The sequence below is a fragment of the Lissotriton vulgaris genome, chromosome 1_1 (assembly GCF_964263255.1).
Source record: "Lissotriton vulgaris chromosome 1_1, aLisVul1.2, whole genome shotgun sequence".
NCBI lineage: Eukaryota > Metazoa > Chordata > Amphibia > Caudata > Salamandridae > Lissotriton > Lissotriton vulgaris.
Genome location: NC_141685.1, coordinates 1,370,022,927 through 1,370,041,405, shown reverse-complemented (window position 1 = coordinate 1,370,041,405; position 18,479 = coordinate 1,370,022,927). Strand labels below are relative to the sequence as shown.

The following is an 18,479-nucleotide window of genomic DNA, read 5'->3' as shown; positions in this document are numbered from 1 at the left end:
TTTTTGTTTTTAGGAGAGAATGTGCCTGCTGAAAAAAACATTTTTAAAAAGTGCATTGCAGAATATCAGGAATTTGCTGTGGGACACCTTGAAAACTTGCATACAGATTATGTGCACACACCTTACAGTCAGTTGTTGTGGCCGAGTGGTTAAGGCGATGGACTAGAAATCCATTGGGGTCTCCTTGCGCAGGTTCGAATCCTGCCGACAACGAGAATCTTTTTAACATCGGCTACAATTTCAGAAGTTAACCTTTAGTATTTCTTCCATGTCAGTTTTATAAATAGGTGGCTTATTTTGGTGTCACTATTGCCATATCACATATTTATTATCGCTCCCCCTTTCATATCTTTGCTATAACTCTCGTCCTTCATTAGCGCTGGTGCAAACGCTTCAAATTATTATACCCTGGCTCTCTTGGTCATACCTGTGCATGCACTTGAAACTTACTTTACCAATAAAAGAAGCAAATAGAGAAATAAAATAAAAGTGCTAGCTGGATTAGGCAAACACACTTCATAAAACTGCATTTTCTTTTCTATTCTCCCCCGTGTTACAAGCTTAACTGCTCCCTGTGTAATTTCTCTTAACCTGCTGTTCCTGGAAGAGAATTTCATCTACAAGCTCTTTCTGTGTTTTTTCCTAGTCTTTTCTTTCCCTTTTCTTAGATTTGTAACTGTTCCTTTACGTGCTCTATTTAGGCGCCATTAATCTCATTTGAGCTCCTTGTACCTGCTGCTGTTTTCTCCACACCTCATACTGTCTTTTCCCTCTTTCTCTCTTTCTCTGCGCTTGGTGGCTACTTTCCAAAGCGTCTGATGCCCCAATGTTCCTTCGTCTTGTTGTCAGACGTGAATTTGAAAAGCAACAAAATTAACAAGCCTTTACCACTCACACATGGCAGAAGTTTATACTTTAATTCAATGAGCTAAGAAAAGTGTGTTGTGGGGCCCCTACGAGCCATGGTGCTTGCTTCATCATAATTAGGCATGCAGTCATTAGCCACAGCTCTGATTATGGGTCACTGAGGTCAGTTTCAATAAATCCTCAAAAACCTAACCATGCAGCCCCCCTAACTGTGTAGTTATCTTGCTTTACTGCTGTTTGTGTGATTAGCTGGGAGGAGCTCACGGCAGCACCCTCCCAATAAAAGTGTAGATGGACCGTTCCTTAACTCTTTCTTGCTTCACATACAGATGGCTTGAGGAGGTACAGGGGAGATGCAGGTCTAATAAACAGAATAGAATATCTGCGCCAGGTGTGTTTCTCTGCATTGGTGTCCCATCACAGGCCCACCAGTGTATGTGTGATCTTTGACTCCTGCCAGTTCACAAGCAGGCGGCCAGGAAACGGTTTCAGCCTATCAACCACTGAGGAGATAAAGCCTTTGTATAAGGAATGAGGAAGCAATGAACACATTCAGCCTATCACAGGAGTAGCCCTGAGTGTTCCGAATTATAATTTCTTCATGTCACTGTACGTTATTGAGCCCAAGTAGCTCGCCGTGATCGTATAGTGGTTAGTACTCTGCGTTGTGGCCGCAGCAACCTCGGTTCGAATCCGAGTCACGGCATTGTGGTTGGCAATGTCACGGCAGTTGGGTTTTTCCTTTACAGAATTCCCAAATGTACCAGTTGTTTTTGTAAAATGTCTAATAAAAACAGATCCTTTTCAATATTTAAACGATCTAACGACAAATTATTTAAACACACATGATTATAAGATGTAGGTATACTGTACTTACTGACATAAATTATCATTCTTGACCATATTTGCGGTAAGGGGAGCGGAGCTCTCCCCCAGGCCAATCAGAATGCAGATGAATGCAGTTGCAGTTGAGTGGCCTGTGTTGTGGCTGTCTACAGGGAATGCACATATGTAGCTGTCTCGCAGCCCAATCCAGACATCAATTGAAGACAGGTTTTCATGCAAATATAGCAGTAAGTGCAGGGAAATGCTCACTCTCTAAAAATGGCATTTATACAATAGTAAGATTAAATCCAACCTCACTAGTAGATAGGATTTATCAATAAATAAATAAAGCTTCTCCTCTCTGATATGGAATTACCCCCCAAAAAGTATAAGGGAATACCCAATGCTAACCTATGAGAGGGGCAGACCTCACAGTAGTGAAAAATGTAATAGACTGTTTGATACTACTAGGACATACAAACTACCACAGTACATGTCTTACCTTAAACTTACATAGCATGATGCCCCTAGGACTACCTAGGGCCTACCTTAGGGGTTACTGATATGTAATAAAATTGGAGTTTAAGGCTTGGCAAGTAGTTTTAAATGCCAAGTCGAAGTGGCAGTACACTGCAGCACAGGCACTGCAGTAGAAGGCTTGAGACAGGTTTGAATTGCTATTTCTTTGGGCGGCACAATCAGTCCCTGGGTATATGGTATACCACTTTACAAGGGGCTTTCAAGTAAATTAAATCCGTCAGTCAGGTATACTCCAATTATACACATGATTAGGGAAGAAGCACGTGCACTTCAGCACTGATTAGTAGCGATAAAGTGATCAGAGTCCTAAGGCCAACAAAAAGATACAGCAAAATGCGGAGGTGAAAAGCAATAAGGTGGGGTTGGGACCACCTTAAGAATGCAAGGTCTAACAAAAACGAACTAAGGATAACATGAGTAAAACATCAGGTTTCTCTACAGCATTTGGTGAGACAAGTGGGCCTTCTTTTATCTTCCATAAATGCAATCTTTCCCGGACCCCTTTATTATATAGCTCTTCAAGGAAAAAATATAAAGCACTTACAAAGGAGCCTCAAATACTCAAAGATGGTAGACTTCTGTAATATGGGCCATATACTAAAAGCAGCACGAAAACAGAGTGCAATAGGGTCCAAAAAACTTGAGTGACCCATGAGAGTATGCATGCAAGCCTATGGTATTCCAAACTAGAGATATAAGCATGCAATTTTTGTTTTTAGGAGAGAATGTGCCTGCTGAAAAAAACATTATTTTTAAAAAGTGCATTGCAGAATATCAGGAATTTGCTGTGGGACACCGTGAAAACTTGCATACAGATTATGTGCACACGCCTTACAGTCAGTTTTTGTGGCCGAGTGGTTAAGGCGATGGACTAGAAATCCATTGGGGTCTACCCGCGCAGGTTCGAATCCTGCCGACAATGAGAATCTTTTTAACATCGGCTACAATTTCAGAAGTTAACCTTTAGTATTTCTTCCATGTCAGTTTTATAAATAGGTGGCTTATTTTGGTGTCACTATTGCCATATCACATATTTATTATCGCTCCCCCTTTCATATCTTTGCTATAACTCTCGTCCTTCATTAGCGCTGGTGCAAACGCTTCAAATTATTATACCCGGGCTCTCTCGGTCAAACCTGTGCATGCACTTGAAACTTACTTTACCAATAAAAGAAGCAAATAGAGAAATAAAATAAAAGTGCTAGCTGGATTAGGCAAACACACTTCATAAAACTGCATTTTCTTTTCTATTCTCCCCCGTGTTACAAGCTTAACTGCTCCCTGTGTAATTTCTCTTAACCTGCTGTTCCTGGAAGAGAATTTCATCTACAAGCTATTTCTGTGTTTTTTCCTAGTCTTTTCTTTCCCTTTTCTTAGATTTGTAACTGTTCCTTTACGTGCTCTATTTAGGCGCCATTAATCTCATTTGAGCTCCTTGTACCTGCTGCTGTTTTCTCCACACCTCATACTGTCTTTTCCCTCTTTCTCTCTTTCTCTGCGGTTGGTGGCTACTTTCCAAAGCGTCTGATGCCCCAATATTCCTTCGTCTTGTTGTCAGACGTGAATTTGAAAAGCAACAAAATTAACAAGCCTTTACCACTCACACATGGCAGAAGTTTATACTTTAATTCAATGAGCTAAGAAAAGTGTGTTGTGGGGCCCCTACGAGCCATGGTGCTTGCTTCATCATAATTAGGCATGCAGTCATTAGCCACAGCTCTGATTATGGGTCACTGAGGTCAGTTTCAATAATTCCTCAAAAACCTAACCATGCAGTCCCCCCTAACTGTGTAGTTATCTTGCTTTACTGCTGTTTGTGTGATTAGCTGGGAGGAGCTCACGCCAGCATCCTCCCAATAAAAGTGTAGATGAACCGTTCCTTAACTCTTTCTTGCTTCACATACAGATGGCTTGAGGAGGTACAGGGGAGATGCAGGTCTAATAAACAGAATAGAATATCTGCGCCAGGTGTGTTTCTCTGCATTGGTGTCCCATCACAGGCCCACCAGTGTATGTGTGATCTTTGACTCCTGCCAGTTCACAAGCAGGCGGCCAGAAAACGGTTTCAGCCTATCAACCACTGAGGAGATAAAGCCTTTGTATAAGGAATGAGGAAGCAATGAACACATTCAGCCTATCACAGGAGTAGCCCTGAGTGTTCCGAATTATAATTTCTTCATGTCACTGTACATTATTGAGCCCAAGTAGCTCGCCGTGATCGTATAGTGGTTAGTACTCTGCGTTGTGGCCGCAGCAACCTCGGTTCGAATCCGAGTCACGGCATTGTGGTTGGCAATGTCAAGGCAGTTGGGTTTTTCCTTTACAGAATTCCCAAATGTACCAGTTGTTTTTGTAAAATGTCTATTAAAACAGATCCATTTCAATATTTAAACGATCTAACGACAAACTATTTAAACTCACATGATTATAAGATGTAGGTATACTGTACTTACTGACATAAATTATCGTTCTTGAACATATTTGCGGTAAGGGGAGCGGAGCTCTCCCCCAGGCCAACCAGAATGCAGATGAATGCAGTTGCAGTTGAGTGACCTGTGTTGTGGCTGTCTACAGGGAATGCACATATGTAGCTGTCTCGCAGCCCAATCCAGACGTCAATTGAAGACAGGTTTTCATGCAAATAGAGCAGTAAGTGCAGAGAAATGCTCACTCTCTAAAAATGGCATTTATACAATAGTAAGATTAAATCCAACCTCACCAGTAGATAGGATTTATCAATAAATAAATAAAGCTTCTCCTCTCTGATATGGAATTACCCCCCAAAAAGTATAAGGGAATACCCAATGCTAACCTATGAGAGGGGCAGACCTCACAGTAGTGAAAAATGTAATAGACTGTTTGATACTACTAGGACATACAAACTACCACAGTACATGTCTTACCTTTTACTTGCATAGCATGATGCCCCTAGGACTACTTAGGGCCTACCTTAGGGGTTACTGATATGTAATAAAATTGGAGTTTAAGGCTTGGCAAGTAGTTTTAAATGCCAAGTCGAAGTGGCAGTACACTGCAGCACAGGCACTGCAGTAGCAGGCTTGAGACAAGTTTGAAATGCTATTTCTTTGGGCGGCACAATCAGTCCCTGGGTATATGGTATACCACTTTACAAGGGGCTTTCAAGTAAATTAAATCTGTCAGTCAGGTATACTCCAATTATACACATGATTAGGGAAGAAGCACGTGCACTTCAGCACTGATTAGTAGCGATAAAGTGATCAGAGTCCTAAGGCCAACAAAAAGATACAGCAAAATGCGGAGGTGAAAAGCAATAAGGTAGGGTTGGGACCACCTTAAGAATGCAAGGTCTAACAAAAACGAACTAAGGATAACATGAGTAAAACATCAGGTTTCTCTACAGCATTTGGTGAGACAAGTGGGCCTTCTTTTATCTTCCATAAATGCAATCTTTCCCGGACCCCTTTATTATATAGCTCTTCAAGGAAAAAATATAAAGCACTTACAAAGGAGCCTCAAATACTCAAAGATGGTAGACTTCTGTAATATGGGCCATATACTAAAAGCAGCACGAAAACAGAGTGCAATAGGGTCCAAAAAACTTGAGTGACCCATGAGAGTATGCATGCAAGCCTATGGTATTCCAAACTAGAGATATACGCATGCAATTTTTGTTTTTAGGAGAGAATGTGCCTGCTGAAAAAAACATTATTTTTAAAAAGTGCATTGCAGAATATCAGGAATTTGCTGTGGGACACTTTGAAAACTTGCATACAGATTATGTGCACACGACTTACAGTCAGTTGTTGTGGCCGAGTGGTTAAGGCGATGGACTAGAAATCCATTGGGGTCTCCCCGCGCAAGTTCGAATCCTGCCGACAACGAGAATCTTTTTAACATCGGCTACAATTTCAGAAGTTAACCTTTAGTATTTCTTCCATGTCAGTTTTATAAATAGGTGGCTTATTTTGGTGTCACTATTGCCATAACACATATTTATTATCGCTCCCCCTTTCATATCTTTGCTATAACTCTCGTCCTTCATTAGCGCTGGTGCAAACGCTTCAAATTATTATACCCTGGCTCTCTCAGTCATACCTTTGCATGCACTTGAAACTTACTTTACCAATAAAAGAAGCAAATAGAGAAATAAAATAAAAGTGCTAGCTGGATTAGGCAAACACACTTCATAAAACTGCATTTTCTTTTCTATTCTCCCCTGTGTTACAAGCTTAACTGCTCCCTGTGTAATTTCTCTTAACCTGCTGTTCCTGGAAGAGAATTTCATCTACAAGCTCTTTCTCTGTTTTTTCCTAGTCTTTTCTTTCCCTTTTCTTAGATGTGTAACTGTTCCTTTACGTGCTCTATTTAGGCGCCATTAATCTCATTTGAGCTCCTTGTACCTGCTGCTGTTTTCTCCACACCTCATACTGTCTTTTCCCTCTTTCTCTCTTTCTCTGCGGTTGGTGGCTACTTTCCAAAGCGTCTGATTCCCCAATGTTCCTTCGTCTTGTTGTCAGACGTGAATTTGAAAAGCAACAAAATTAACAAGCCTTTACCACTCACATATGGCAGAAGTGTATACTTTAATTCAATGAGCTAAGAAAAGTGTGTTGTGGGGCCCCTACGAGCCATGGTGCTTGCTTCATCATAATTAGGCATGCAGTCATTAGCCACAGCTCTGATTATGGGTCACTGAGGTCAGTTTCAATAAATCCTCAAAAACCTAACCATGCAGTCCCCCCTAACTGTGTAGTTATCTTGCTTTACTGCTGTTTGTGTGATTAGCTGGGAGGAGCTCACGGCAGCATCCTCCCAATAAAAGTGTAGATGGACCGTTCCTTAACTCTTTCTTGCTTCACATACAGATGGCTTGAGGAGGTACAGGGGAGATGTAGGTCTAATAAACAGAATAGAATATTTGCGCCAGGTGTGTTTCTCTGCATTGGTGTCCCATCACAGGCCCACCAGTGTATGTGTGATCTTTAACTCCTGCCAGTTCACAAGCAGGCGGCCAGGAAACGGTTTCAGCCTATCAACCACTGAGGAGATAAAGCCTTTGTATAAGGAATGAGGAAGCAATGAACACATTCAGCCTATCACAGGAGTAGCCCTGAGTGTTCCGAATTATAATTTCTTCATGTCACTGTACGTTATTGAGCCCAAGTAGCTCGCCGTGATCGTATAGTGGTTAGTACTCTGCGTTGTGGCCGCAGCAACCTCGGTTCGAAATCCGAGTCACGGCATTGTGGTTGGCAATGTCACGGCAGTTGGGTTTTTCCTTTACAGAATTCCCAAATGTACCAGTTGTTTTTGTAAAATGTCTATTAAAACAGATCCTTTTCAATATTTAAACGATCTAACGACAAATTATTTAAACACACATGATTATAAGATGTAGGCATACTGTACTTACTGACATAAATTATCGTTCTTGAACATATTTGCGGTAAGGGGAGCGGAGCTCTCCCCCAGGCCAATCAGAATGCAGATGAATGCAGTTGCAGTTGAGTGACCTGTGTTGTGGCTGTCTACAGGGAATGCACATATGTAGCTGTCTCGCAGCCCAATCCAGACGTCAATTGAAGACAGGTTTTCATGCAAATAGAGCAGTAAGTGCAGAGAAATGCTCACTCTCTAAAAATGGCATTTATACAATAGTAAGATTAAACCCAACCTCACCAGTAGATAGGATTTATAAATAAATAAATAAAGCTTCTCCTCTCTGATATGGAATTACCCCCCAAAAAGTATAAGGGAATACCCAATGCTAACCTATGAGAGGGGCAGACCTCACAGTAGTGAAAAATGTAATAGACTGTTTGATACTACTAGGACATACAAACTACCACAGTACATGTCTTACCTTTTACTTACATAGCATGATGCCCCTAGGACTACCTAGGGCCTACCTTAGGGGTTACTGATATGTAATAAAATTGGAGTTTAAGGCTTGGCAAGTAGTTTTAAATGCCAAGTCGAAGTGGCAGTACACTGCAGCACAGGCACTGCAGTAGCAGGCTTGAGACAGGTTTGAATTGCTATTTCTTTGGGCGGCACAATCAGTCCCTGGGTATATGGTATACCACTTTACAAGGGGCTTTCAAGTAAATTAAATCCGTCAGTCAGGTATACTCCAATTATACACATGATTAGGGAAGAAGCACGTGCACTTCAGCACTGATTAGTAGCGATAAAGTGATCAGAGTCCTAAGGCCAACAAAAAGATACAGCAAAATGCGGAGGTGAAAAGCAATAAGGTGGGGTTGGGACCACCTTAAGAATGCAAGGTCTAACAAAAACGAACTAAGGATAACATGAGTAAAACATCAGGTTTCTCTACAGCATTTGGTGAGACAAGTGGGCCTTCTTTTATCTTCCATAAATGCAATCTTTCCCGGACCCCTTTATTATATAGCTCTTCAAGGAAAAAATATAAAGCACTTACAAAGGAGCCTCAAATACTCAAAGATGGTAGACTTCTGTAATATGGACCATATACTAAAAGCAGCACGAAAACAGAGTGCAATAGGGTCCAAAAAACTTGAGTGACCCATGAGAGTATGCATGCAAGCCTATGGTATTCCAAACTAGAGATATACCAATGCAATTTTTGTTTTTAGGAGAGAATGTGCCTGCTGAAAAAAACATTATTTTTAAAAAGTACATTGCAGAATATCAGGAATTTGCTGTGGGACACCGTGAAAACTTGCATACAGATTATGTGCACACGCCTTACAGTCAGTTGTTGTGGCCGAGTGGTTAAGGCGATGGACTAGAAATCCATTGGGGTCTCACTGCTCAGGTTCGAATCCTGCCGACAACGAGAATCTTTTTAACATCGGCTACAATTTCAGAAGTTAACCTTTAGTATTTCTTCCATGTCAGTTTTATAAATAGGTGGCTTATTTTGGTGTCACTATTGCCATATCACATATTTATTATCGCTCCTCCTTTCATATCTTTGCTATAACTCTCGTCCTTCATTAGCGCTGGTGCAAACGCTTCAAATTATTATACCCTGGCTCTCTCGGTCATACCTGTGCATGCACTTGAAACTTACTTTACCAATAAAAGAAGCAAATAGAGAAATAAAATAAAAGTGCTAGCTGGATTAGGCAAACACACTTCATAAAACTGCATTTTCTTTTCTATTCTCCCCCGTGTTACAAGCTTAACTGCTCCCTGTGTAATTTCTCTTAACCTGCTGTTCCTGGAAGAGAATTTCATCTACAAGCTCTTTCTGTGTTTTTTCCTAGTCTTTTCTTTCCCTTTTCTTAGATTTGTAACTGTTCCTTTACATGCTCTATTTAGGCGCCATTAATCTCATTTGAGCTCCTTGTACCTGCTGCTGTTTTCTCCACACCTCATACTGTCTTTTCCCTCTTTCTCTCTTTCTCTGCGGTTGGTGGCTACTTTCCAAAGCGTCTGATGCCCCAATGTTCCTTCGTCTTGTTGTCAGACGTGAATTTGAAAAGCAACAAAATTAACAAGCCTTTACCACTCACACATGGCAGAAGTTTATACTTTAATTCAATGAGCTAAGAAAAGTGTGTTGTGGGGCCCCTACGAGCCATGGTGCTTGCTTCATCATAATTAGGCATTCAGTCATTAGCCACAGCTCTGATTATGGGTCACTGAGGTCAGTTTCAATAATTCCTCAAAAACCTAACCATGCAGTCCCCCCTAACTGTGTAGTTATCTTGCTTTACTGCTGTTTGTGTGATTAGCTGGGAGGAGCTCACGGCAGCATCCTCCCAATAAAAGTGTAGATGGACCGTTCCTTAACTCTTTCTTGCTTCACATACAGATGGCTTGAGGAGGTACAGGGGAGATGCAGGTCTAATAAACAGAATAGAATATCTGCGCCAGGTGTGTTTCTCTGCATTGGTGTCCCATCACAGGCCCACCAGTGTATGTGTGATCTTTGACTCCTGCCAGTTCACAAGCAGGCGGCCCGGAAACGGTTTCAGGCTATCAACCACTGAGGAGATAAAGCCTTTGTATAAGGAATGAGGAAGCAATGAACACATTCAGCCTATCACAGGAGTAGCCCTGAGTGTTCCGAATTATAATTTCTTCATGTCACTGTACGTTATTGAGCCCAAGTAGCTCGCCGTGATCGTATAGTGGTTAGTACTCTGCGTTGTGGCCGAAGCAACCTCGGTTCGAATCTGAGTCACGGCATTGTGGTTGGCAATGTCACGGCAGTTGGGTTTTTCCTTTACAGAATTCCCAAATGTACCAGTTGTTTTTGTAAAATGTCTATTAAAACAGATCCATTTCAATATTTAAACGATCTAACGACAAATTATTTAAACACACATGATTATAAGATGTAGGTATACTGTACTTACTGACATAAATTATCGTTCTTGAACATATTTGCGGTAAGGGGAGCGGAGCTCTCCCCCAGGCCAATCAGAATGCAGATGAATGCAGTTGCAGTTGAGTGACCTGTGTTGTGGCTGTCTACAGGGAATGCACATATGTAGCTGTCTCGCAGCCCAATCCAGACGTCAATTGAAGACAGGTTTTCATGCAAATAGAGCAGTAAGTGCAGAGAAATGCTCACTCTCTAAAAATGGCATTTATACAATAGTAAGATTAAATCCAACCTCACCAGTAGATAGGATTTATCAATAAATAAATAAAGCTTCTCCTCTCTGATATGGAATTACCCCCCAAAAAGTATAAGGGAATACTCAATGCTAACCTATGAGAGGGGCAGACCTCACAGTAGTGAAAAATGTAATAGACTGTTTGATACTACTAGGACATACAAACTACCACAGTACATGTCTTACCTTTTACTTACATAGCATGATGCCCCTAGGACTACCTAGGGCCTACCTTAGGGGTTACTGATATGTAATAAAATTGGAGTTTAAGGCTTGGCAAGTAGTTTTAAATGCCAAGTCGAAGTGGCAGTACACTGCAGCACAGGCACTGCAGTAGCAGGCTTGAGACAGGTTTGAAATGCTATTTCTTTGGGCGGCACAATCAGTCCCTGGGTATATGGTATACCACTTTACAAGGGGCTTTCAAGTAAAATAAATCTGTCAGTCAGGTATACTCCAATTATACACATGATTAGGGAAGAAGCACGTGCACTTCAGCACTGATTAGTAGCGATAAAGTGATCAGAGTCCTAAGGCCAACAAAAAGATACAGCAAAATGCGGAGGTGAAAAGCAATAAGGTGGGGTTGGGACCACCTTAAGAATGCAAGGTCTAACAAAAACGAACTAAGGATAACATGAGTAAAACATCAGGTTTCTCTACAGCATTTGGTGAGACAAGTGGGCCTTCTTTTATCTTCCATAAATGCAATCTCTCCCGGACCCCTTTATTATATAGCTCTTCAAGGAAAAAATATAAAGCACTTACAAAGGAGCCTCAAATACTCAAAGATGGTTGACTTCTGTAATATGGGCCATATACTAAAAGCAGCACGAAAACAGAGTGCAATAGGGTCCAAAAAACTTGAGTGACCCATGAGAGTATGCATGCAAGCCTATGGTATTCCAAACTAGAGATATACCAATGCAATTTTTGTTTTTAGGAGAGAATGTGCCTGCTGAAAAAAACATTATTTTTAAAAAGTGCATTGCAGAATATCAGGAATTTGCTGTGGGACACCGTGAAAACTTGCATACAGATTATGTGCACACGCCTTACAGTCAGTTGTTGTGGCCGAGTGGTTAAGGCGATGGACTAGAAATCCATTGGGGTCTCCCTGCTCAGGTTCGACTCCTGCCGACAACGCAAATCTTTTTAACATCGGCTACAATATCAGAAGTTAACCTTTAGTATTTCTTCCATGTCAGTTTTATAAATAGGTGGCTTATTTTGGTGTCACTATTGCCATATCACATATTTATTATCGCTCCCCCTTTCATATCTTTACTATAACTCTCGTCCTTCTTTAGCGCTGGTGCAAACGCTTCAAATTATTATACCCTGGCTCTCTCGGTCATACCTGTGCATGCACTTGAACTTACTTTACCAATAAAAGAAGCAAATAGAGAAATAAAATAAAAGTGCTAGCTGGATTAGGCAAACACACTTCATAAAACTGCATTTTCTTTTCTATTCTCCCTCGTGTTACAAGCTTAACTGCTCCCTGTGTAATTTCTCTTAACCTGCTGTTCCTGGAAGAGAATTTCATCTACAAGCTCTTTCTGTGTTTTTTCCTAGTCTTTTCTTTCCCTTTTCTTAGATTTGTAACTGTTCCTTTACATGCTCTATTTAGGCGCCATTAATCTCATTTGAGCTCCTTGTACCTGCTGCTGTTTTCTCCACACCTCATACTGTCTTTTCCCTCTTTCTCTCTTTCTCTGCGGTTGGTGGCTACTTTCCAAAGCGTCTGATGCCCCAATGTTCCTTCGTCTTGTTGTCAGACGTGAATTTGAAAAGCAACAAAATTAACAAGCCTTTACCACTCACACATGGCAGAAGTTTATACTTTAATTCAATGAGCTAAGAAAAGTGTGTTGTGGGGCCCCTACGAGCCATGGTGCTTGCTTCATCATAATTAGGCATTCAGTCATTAGCCACAGCTCTGATTATGGGTCACTGAGGTCAGTTTCAATAATTCCTCAAAAACCTAACCATGCAGTCCCCCCTAACTGTGTAGTTATCTTGCTTTACTGCTGTTTGTGTGATTAGCTGGGAGGAGCTCACGGCAGCATCCTCCCAATAAAAGTGTAGATGGACCGTTCCTTAACTCTTTCTTGCTTCACATACAGATGGCTTGAGGAGGTACAGGGGAGATGCAGGTCTAATAAACAGAATAGAATATCTGCGCCAGGTGTGTTTCTCTGCATTGGTGTCCCATCACAGGCCCACCAGTGTATGTGTGATCTTTGACTCCTGCCAGTTCACAAGCAGGCGGCCCGGAAACGGTTTCAGCCTATCAACCACTGAGGAGATAAAGCCTTTGTATAAGGAATGAGGAAGCAATGAACACATTCAGCCTATCACAGGAGTAGCCCTGAGTGTTCCGAATTATAATTTCTTCATGTCACTGTACGTTATTGAGCCCAAGTAGCTTGCCGTGATCGTATAGTGGTTAGTACTCTGCGTTGTGGCTGCAGCAACCTCGGTTCGAATCCGAGTCACGGCATTGTGGTTGGCATTGTCACGGCAGTTGGGTATTTCCTTTACAGAATTCCCAAATGTACCAGTTGTTTTTGTAAAATGTCTATTAAAACAGATCCATTTCAATATTTAAACGATCTAACGACAAATTATTTAAACACACATGATTATAAGATGTAGGTATACTGTACTTACTGACATAAATTATCGTTCGTGAACATATTTGCGGTAAGGGGAGCGGAGCTCTCCCCCAGGCCAATCAGAATGCAGATGAATGCAGTTGCAGTTGAGTGACCTGTGTTGAGGCTGTCTACAGGGAATGCACATATGTAGCTGTCTCGCAGCCCAATCCAGACGTCAATTGAAGACAGGGTTTCATGCAAATAGAGCAGTAAGTGCAGAGAAATGCTCACTCTCTAAAAATGGCATTTATACAATAGTAAGATTAAATCCAACCTCACCAGTAGATAGGATTTATCAGTAAATAAATAAAGCTTCTCCTCTCTGATATGGAATTACCCCCCAAAAAGTATAAGGGAATACCCAATGCTAAACTATGAGAGGGGCAGACCTCACAGTAGTGAAAAATGTAATAGACTGTTTGATACTACTAGGACATACAAACTACCACAGTACATGTCTTACCTTTTACTTACATAGCATGATGCCCCTAGGACTACTTAGGGCCTACTTTAGGGGTTACTGATATGTAATAAAATTGGAGTTTAAGGCTTGGCAAGTAGTTTTAAATGCCAAGTCGAAGTGGCAGTACACTGCAGCACAGGCACTGCAGTAGCAGGCTTGAGACAGGTTTGAAATGCTATTTCTTTGGGCGGCACAATCAGTCCCTGGGTATATGGTATACCACTTTACAAGGGGCTTTCAAGTAAATTAAATCTGTCAGTCAGGTATACTCCAATTATACACATGATTATGGAAGAAGCACGTGCACTTCAGCACTGATTAGTAGCGATAAAGTGATCAGAGTCCTAAGGCCAACAAAAAGATACAGCAAAATGCGGAGGTGAAAAGCAATAAGGTAGTTTTGGGACCACCTTAAGAATGCAAGGTCTAACAAAAACGAACTAAGGAAAACATGAGTAAAACATCAGGTTTCTCTACAGCATTTGGTGAGACAAGTGGGCCTTCTTTTATCTTCCATAAATGCAATCTTTCCCGGACCCCTTTATTATATAGCTCTTCAAGGAAAAAATATAAAGCACTTACAAAGGAGCCTCAAATACTCAAAGATGGTAGACTTCTGTAATATGGGCCATATACTAAAAGCAGCACGAAAACAGAGTGCAATAGGGTCCAAAAAACTTGAGTGACCCATGAGAGTATGCATGCAAGCCTATGGTATTCCAAACTAGAGATATACGCATGCAATTTTTGTTTTTAGGAGAGAATGTGCCTGCTGAAAAAAACATTATTTTTAAAAAGTGCATTGCAGAATATCAGGAATTTGCTGTGGGACACTTTGAAAACTTGCATACAGATTATGTGCACATGACTTACAGTCAGTTGTTGTGGCCGAGTGGTTAAGGCGATGGACTAGAAATCCATTGGGGTCTCCCCGTGCAAGTTCGAATCCTGCCGACAACGAGAATCTTTTTAACATCGGCTACAATTTCAGAAGTTAACCTTTAGTATTTCTTCCATGTCAGTTTTATAAATAGGTGGCTTATTTTGGTGTCACTATTGCCATATCACATATTTATTATCGCTCCCCCTTTCATATCTTTGCTATAACTCTCGTCCTTCATTAGCACTGGTGCAAACGCTTCAAATTATTATACCCTGGCTCTCTCGGTCATACCTGTGCATGCACTTGAAACTTACTTTACCAATAAAAGAAGCAAATAGAGAAACAAAATAAAAGTGCTAGCTGGATTAGGCAAACACACTTCATAAAACTGCATTTTCTTTTCTATTCTCCCCCGCGTTACAAGCTTAACTGCTCCCTGTGTAATTTCTCTTAACCTGCTGTTCCTGGAAGAGAATTTCATCTACAAGCTCTTTCTGTGTTTTTTCCTAGTCTTTTCTTTCCCTTTTCTTAGATTTGTAACTGTTCCTTTACGTGCTCTATTTAGGCGCCATTAATCTCATTTGAGCTCCTTGTACCTGCTGCTGTTTTCTCCACACCTCATACTGTCTTTTCCCTCTTTCTCTCTTTCTCTGCGGTTGGTGGCTACTTTCCAAAGCGTCTGATGCCCCAATGTTCCTTCGTCTTGTTGTCAGACGTGAATTTGAAAAGCAACAAAATTAACAAGCCTTTACCACTCACACATGGCAGAAGTTTATACTTTAATTCAATGAGCTAAGAAAAGTGTGTTGTGGGGCCCCTACGAGCCATGGTGCTTGCTTCATCATAATTAGGCATGCAGTCATTAGCCACAGCTCTGATTATGGGTCACTGAGGTCAGTTTCAATAATTCCTCAAAAACCTAACCATGCAGTCCCCCCTAACTGTGTAGTTATCTTGCTTTACTGCTGTTTGTGTGATTAGCTGGGAGGAGCTCACGGCAGCATCCTCCCAATAAAAGTGTAGATGGACCGTTCCTTAACTCTTTCTTGCTTCACATACAGATGGCTTGAGGAGGTACAGGGGAGATGCAGGTCTAATAAACAGAATAGAATATCTGCGCCAGGTGTGTTTCTCTGCATTGGTGTCCCATCACAGGCCCACCAGTGTATGTGTGATCTTTGACTCCTGCCAGTTCACAAGCAGGCGGCCAGGAAACGGTTTCAGCCTATCAACCACTGAGGAGATAAAGCCTTTGTATAAGGAATGAGGAAGCAATGAACACATTCAGCCTATCACAGGAGTAGCCCTGAGTGATTCCGAATTATAATTTCTTCATGTCACTGTACATTATTGAGCCCAAGTAGCTCGCCGTGATCGTATAGTGGTTAGTACTCTACGTTGTGGCCGCAGCAACCTTGGTTCGAATCCGAGTCACGGCATTGTGGTTGGCAATGTCACGGCAGTTGGGTTTTTCCTTTACAGAATTCCCAAATGTACCAGTTGTTTTTGTAAAATGTCTATTAAAACAGATCCTTTTCAATATTTAAACGATCTAACGACAAATTATTTAAACACACATGATTATAAGATGTAGGTATACTGTACTTACTGACATAAATTATCGTTCTTGAACATATTTGCGGTAAGGGGAGCGGAGCTCTCCCCCAGGCCAATCAGAATGCAGATGAATGCAGTTGCAGTTGAGTGACCTGTGTTGTGGCTGTCTACAGGGAATGCACATATGTAGCTGTCTCGCAGCCCAATCCAGACGTCAATTGAAGACAGGTTTTCATGCAAATTGAGCAGTAAGTGCAGAGAAATGCTCACTCTCTAAAAATGGCATTTATACAATAGTAAGATTAAATCCAACCTCACCAGTAGATAGGATTTATCAATAAATAAATAAAGCTTCTCCTCTCTGATATGGAATTACCCCCCAAAAAGTATAAGGGAATACCCAATGCTAACCTATGAGAGGGGCAGACCTCACAGAAGTGAAAAATGTAATAGACTGTTTGATACTACTAGGACATACAAACTACCACAGTGCATGTCTTACCTTTTACTTGCATAGCATGATGCCCCTAGGACTACTTAGGGCCTACCTTAGGGGTTACTGATATGTAATAAAATTAGAGTTTAAGGCTTGGCAAGTAGTTTTAAATGCCAAGTCGAAGTGGCAGTACACTGCAGCACAGGCACTGCAGTAGCAGGCTTGAGACAGGTTTGAAATGCTATTTCTTTGGGCGGCACAATCAGTCCCTGGGTATATGGTATACCACTTTACAAGGGGCTTTCAAGTAAATTAAATCTGTCAGTCAGGTATACTCCAATTATACACATGATTAGGGAAGAAGCACGTGCACTTCAGCACTGATTAGTAGCGATAAAGTGATCAGAGTCCTAAGGCCAACAAAAAGATACATCAAAATGCGGAGGTGAAAAGCAATAAGGTGGGGTTGGGACCACCTTAAGAATGCAAGGTCTAACAAAAACGAACTAAGGATAACATGAGTAAAACATCAGGTTTCTCTACAGCATTTGGTGAGACAAGTGGGCCTTCTTTTATCTTCCATAAATGCAATCTTTCCCGGACCCCTTTATTATATAGCTCTTCAAGGAAAAAATACAAAGCACTTACAAAGGAGCCTCAAATACTCAAAGATGGTAGACTTCTGTAATATGGGCCATATACTAAAAGCAGCACGAAAACAGAGTGCAATAGGGTCCAAAAAACTTGAGTGACCCATGAGAGTATGCATGCAAGCCTATGGTATTCCAAACTAGAGATATACGCATGCAATTTTTGTTTTTAGGAGAGAATGTGCCTGCTGAAAAAAACATTATTTTTAAAAAGTGCATTGCAGAAAATCAGGAATTTGCTGTGGGACACCTTGAAAACGCATACAGATTATGTGCACACGTCTTACAGTCAGTTGTTGTGGCCGAGTGGTTAAGGCGATGGACTAGAAATCCATTGGGGTCTCCCCGCGCAAGTTCGAATCCTGCCGACAACGAGAATCTTTTTAACACAGGCTACAATTTCAGAAGTTAACCTTTAGTATTTCTTCCATGTCAGTTTTATAAATAGGTGGCTTATTTTGGTGTCACTATTGCCATATCACATATTTATTATCGCTCCCCCTTTCATATCTTTGCTATAACTCTCGTCCTTCATTAGCGCTGGTGCAAACGCTTCAAATTATTATACCCTGGCTCTCTCGGTCATACCTGTGCATGCACTTGAAACTTACTTTACCAATAAAAGAAGCAAATAGAGAAATAAAATAAAAGTGCTAGCTGGATTAGGCAAACACACTTCATAAAACTGCATTTTCTTTTCTATTCTCCCCCGTGTTACAAGCTTAACTGCTCCCTGTGTAATTTCTCTTAACCTGCTGTTCCTGGAAGAGAATTTCATCTACAAGCTCTTTCTGTGTTTTTTCCTAGTCTTTTCTTTCCCTTTTCTTAGATGTGTAACTGTTCCTTATGGCTGAGATACCCGCCACCCCCTCTCAACACAATCCCCAAGAATGGGAATACGGAAACGGTTCTGAACTTTTGGAAGGCGGGAGGGAGTTACCCTCCCGGCCGTATTTATTAAAACATGAAACAAAATTAAAACATTAAAATAACAG

At 41.2% G+C, this 18,479-nt stretch overlaps 6 non-coding genes across 6 annotated transcripts; all 6 read left to right on the top strand.

Moving 5' to 3' along the window:
• The first annotated feature begins 131 nt into the window (after positions 1-131).
• Positions 132-213, top strand: TRNAS-AGA (transfer RNA serine (anticodon AGA)). The gene has a single exon. It is a non-coding gene; the product is annotated as a tRNA-Ser (tRNA).
• A 1,288-nt stretch (positions 214-1,501) lies between these two features.
• TRNAH-GUG (transfer RNA histidin (anticodon GUG)) lies at positions 1,502-1,573 on the top strand. The gene has a single exon. It is a non-coding gene; the product is annotated as a tRNA-His (tRNA).
• A 2,870-nt stretch (positions 1,574-4,443) lies between these two features.
• Positions 4,444-4,515, top strand: TRNAH-GUG (transfer RNA histidin (anticodon GUG)). Its single transcript has one exon. It is a non-coding gene; the product is annotated as a tRNA-His (tRNA).
• A 1,498-nt stretch (positions 4,516-6,013) lies between these two features.
• Positions 6,014-6,095, top strand: TRNAS-AGA (transfer RNA serine (anticodon AGA)). Its single transcript has one exon. It is a non-coding gene; the product is annotated as a tRNA-Ser (tRNA).
• A 7,171-nt stretch (positions 6,096-13,266) lies between these two features.
• TRNAH-GUG (transfer RNA histidin (anticodon GUG)) lies at positions 13,267-13,338 on the top strand. The gene has a single exon. It is a non-coding gene; the product is annotated as a tRNA-His (tRNA).
• A 4,438-nt stretch (positions 13,339-17,776) lies between these two features.
• On the top strand, positions 17,777-17,858 carry TRNAS-AGA (transfer RNA serine (anticodon AGA)). The gene has a single exon. It is a non-coding gene; the product is annotated as a tRNA-Ser (tRNA).
• The last annotated feature ends 621 nt before the right edge of the window (positions 17,859-18,479 follow it).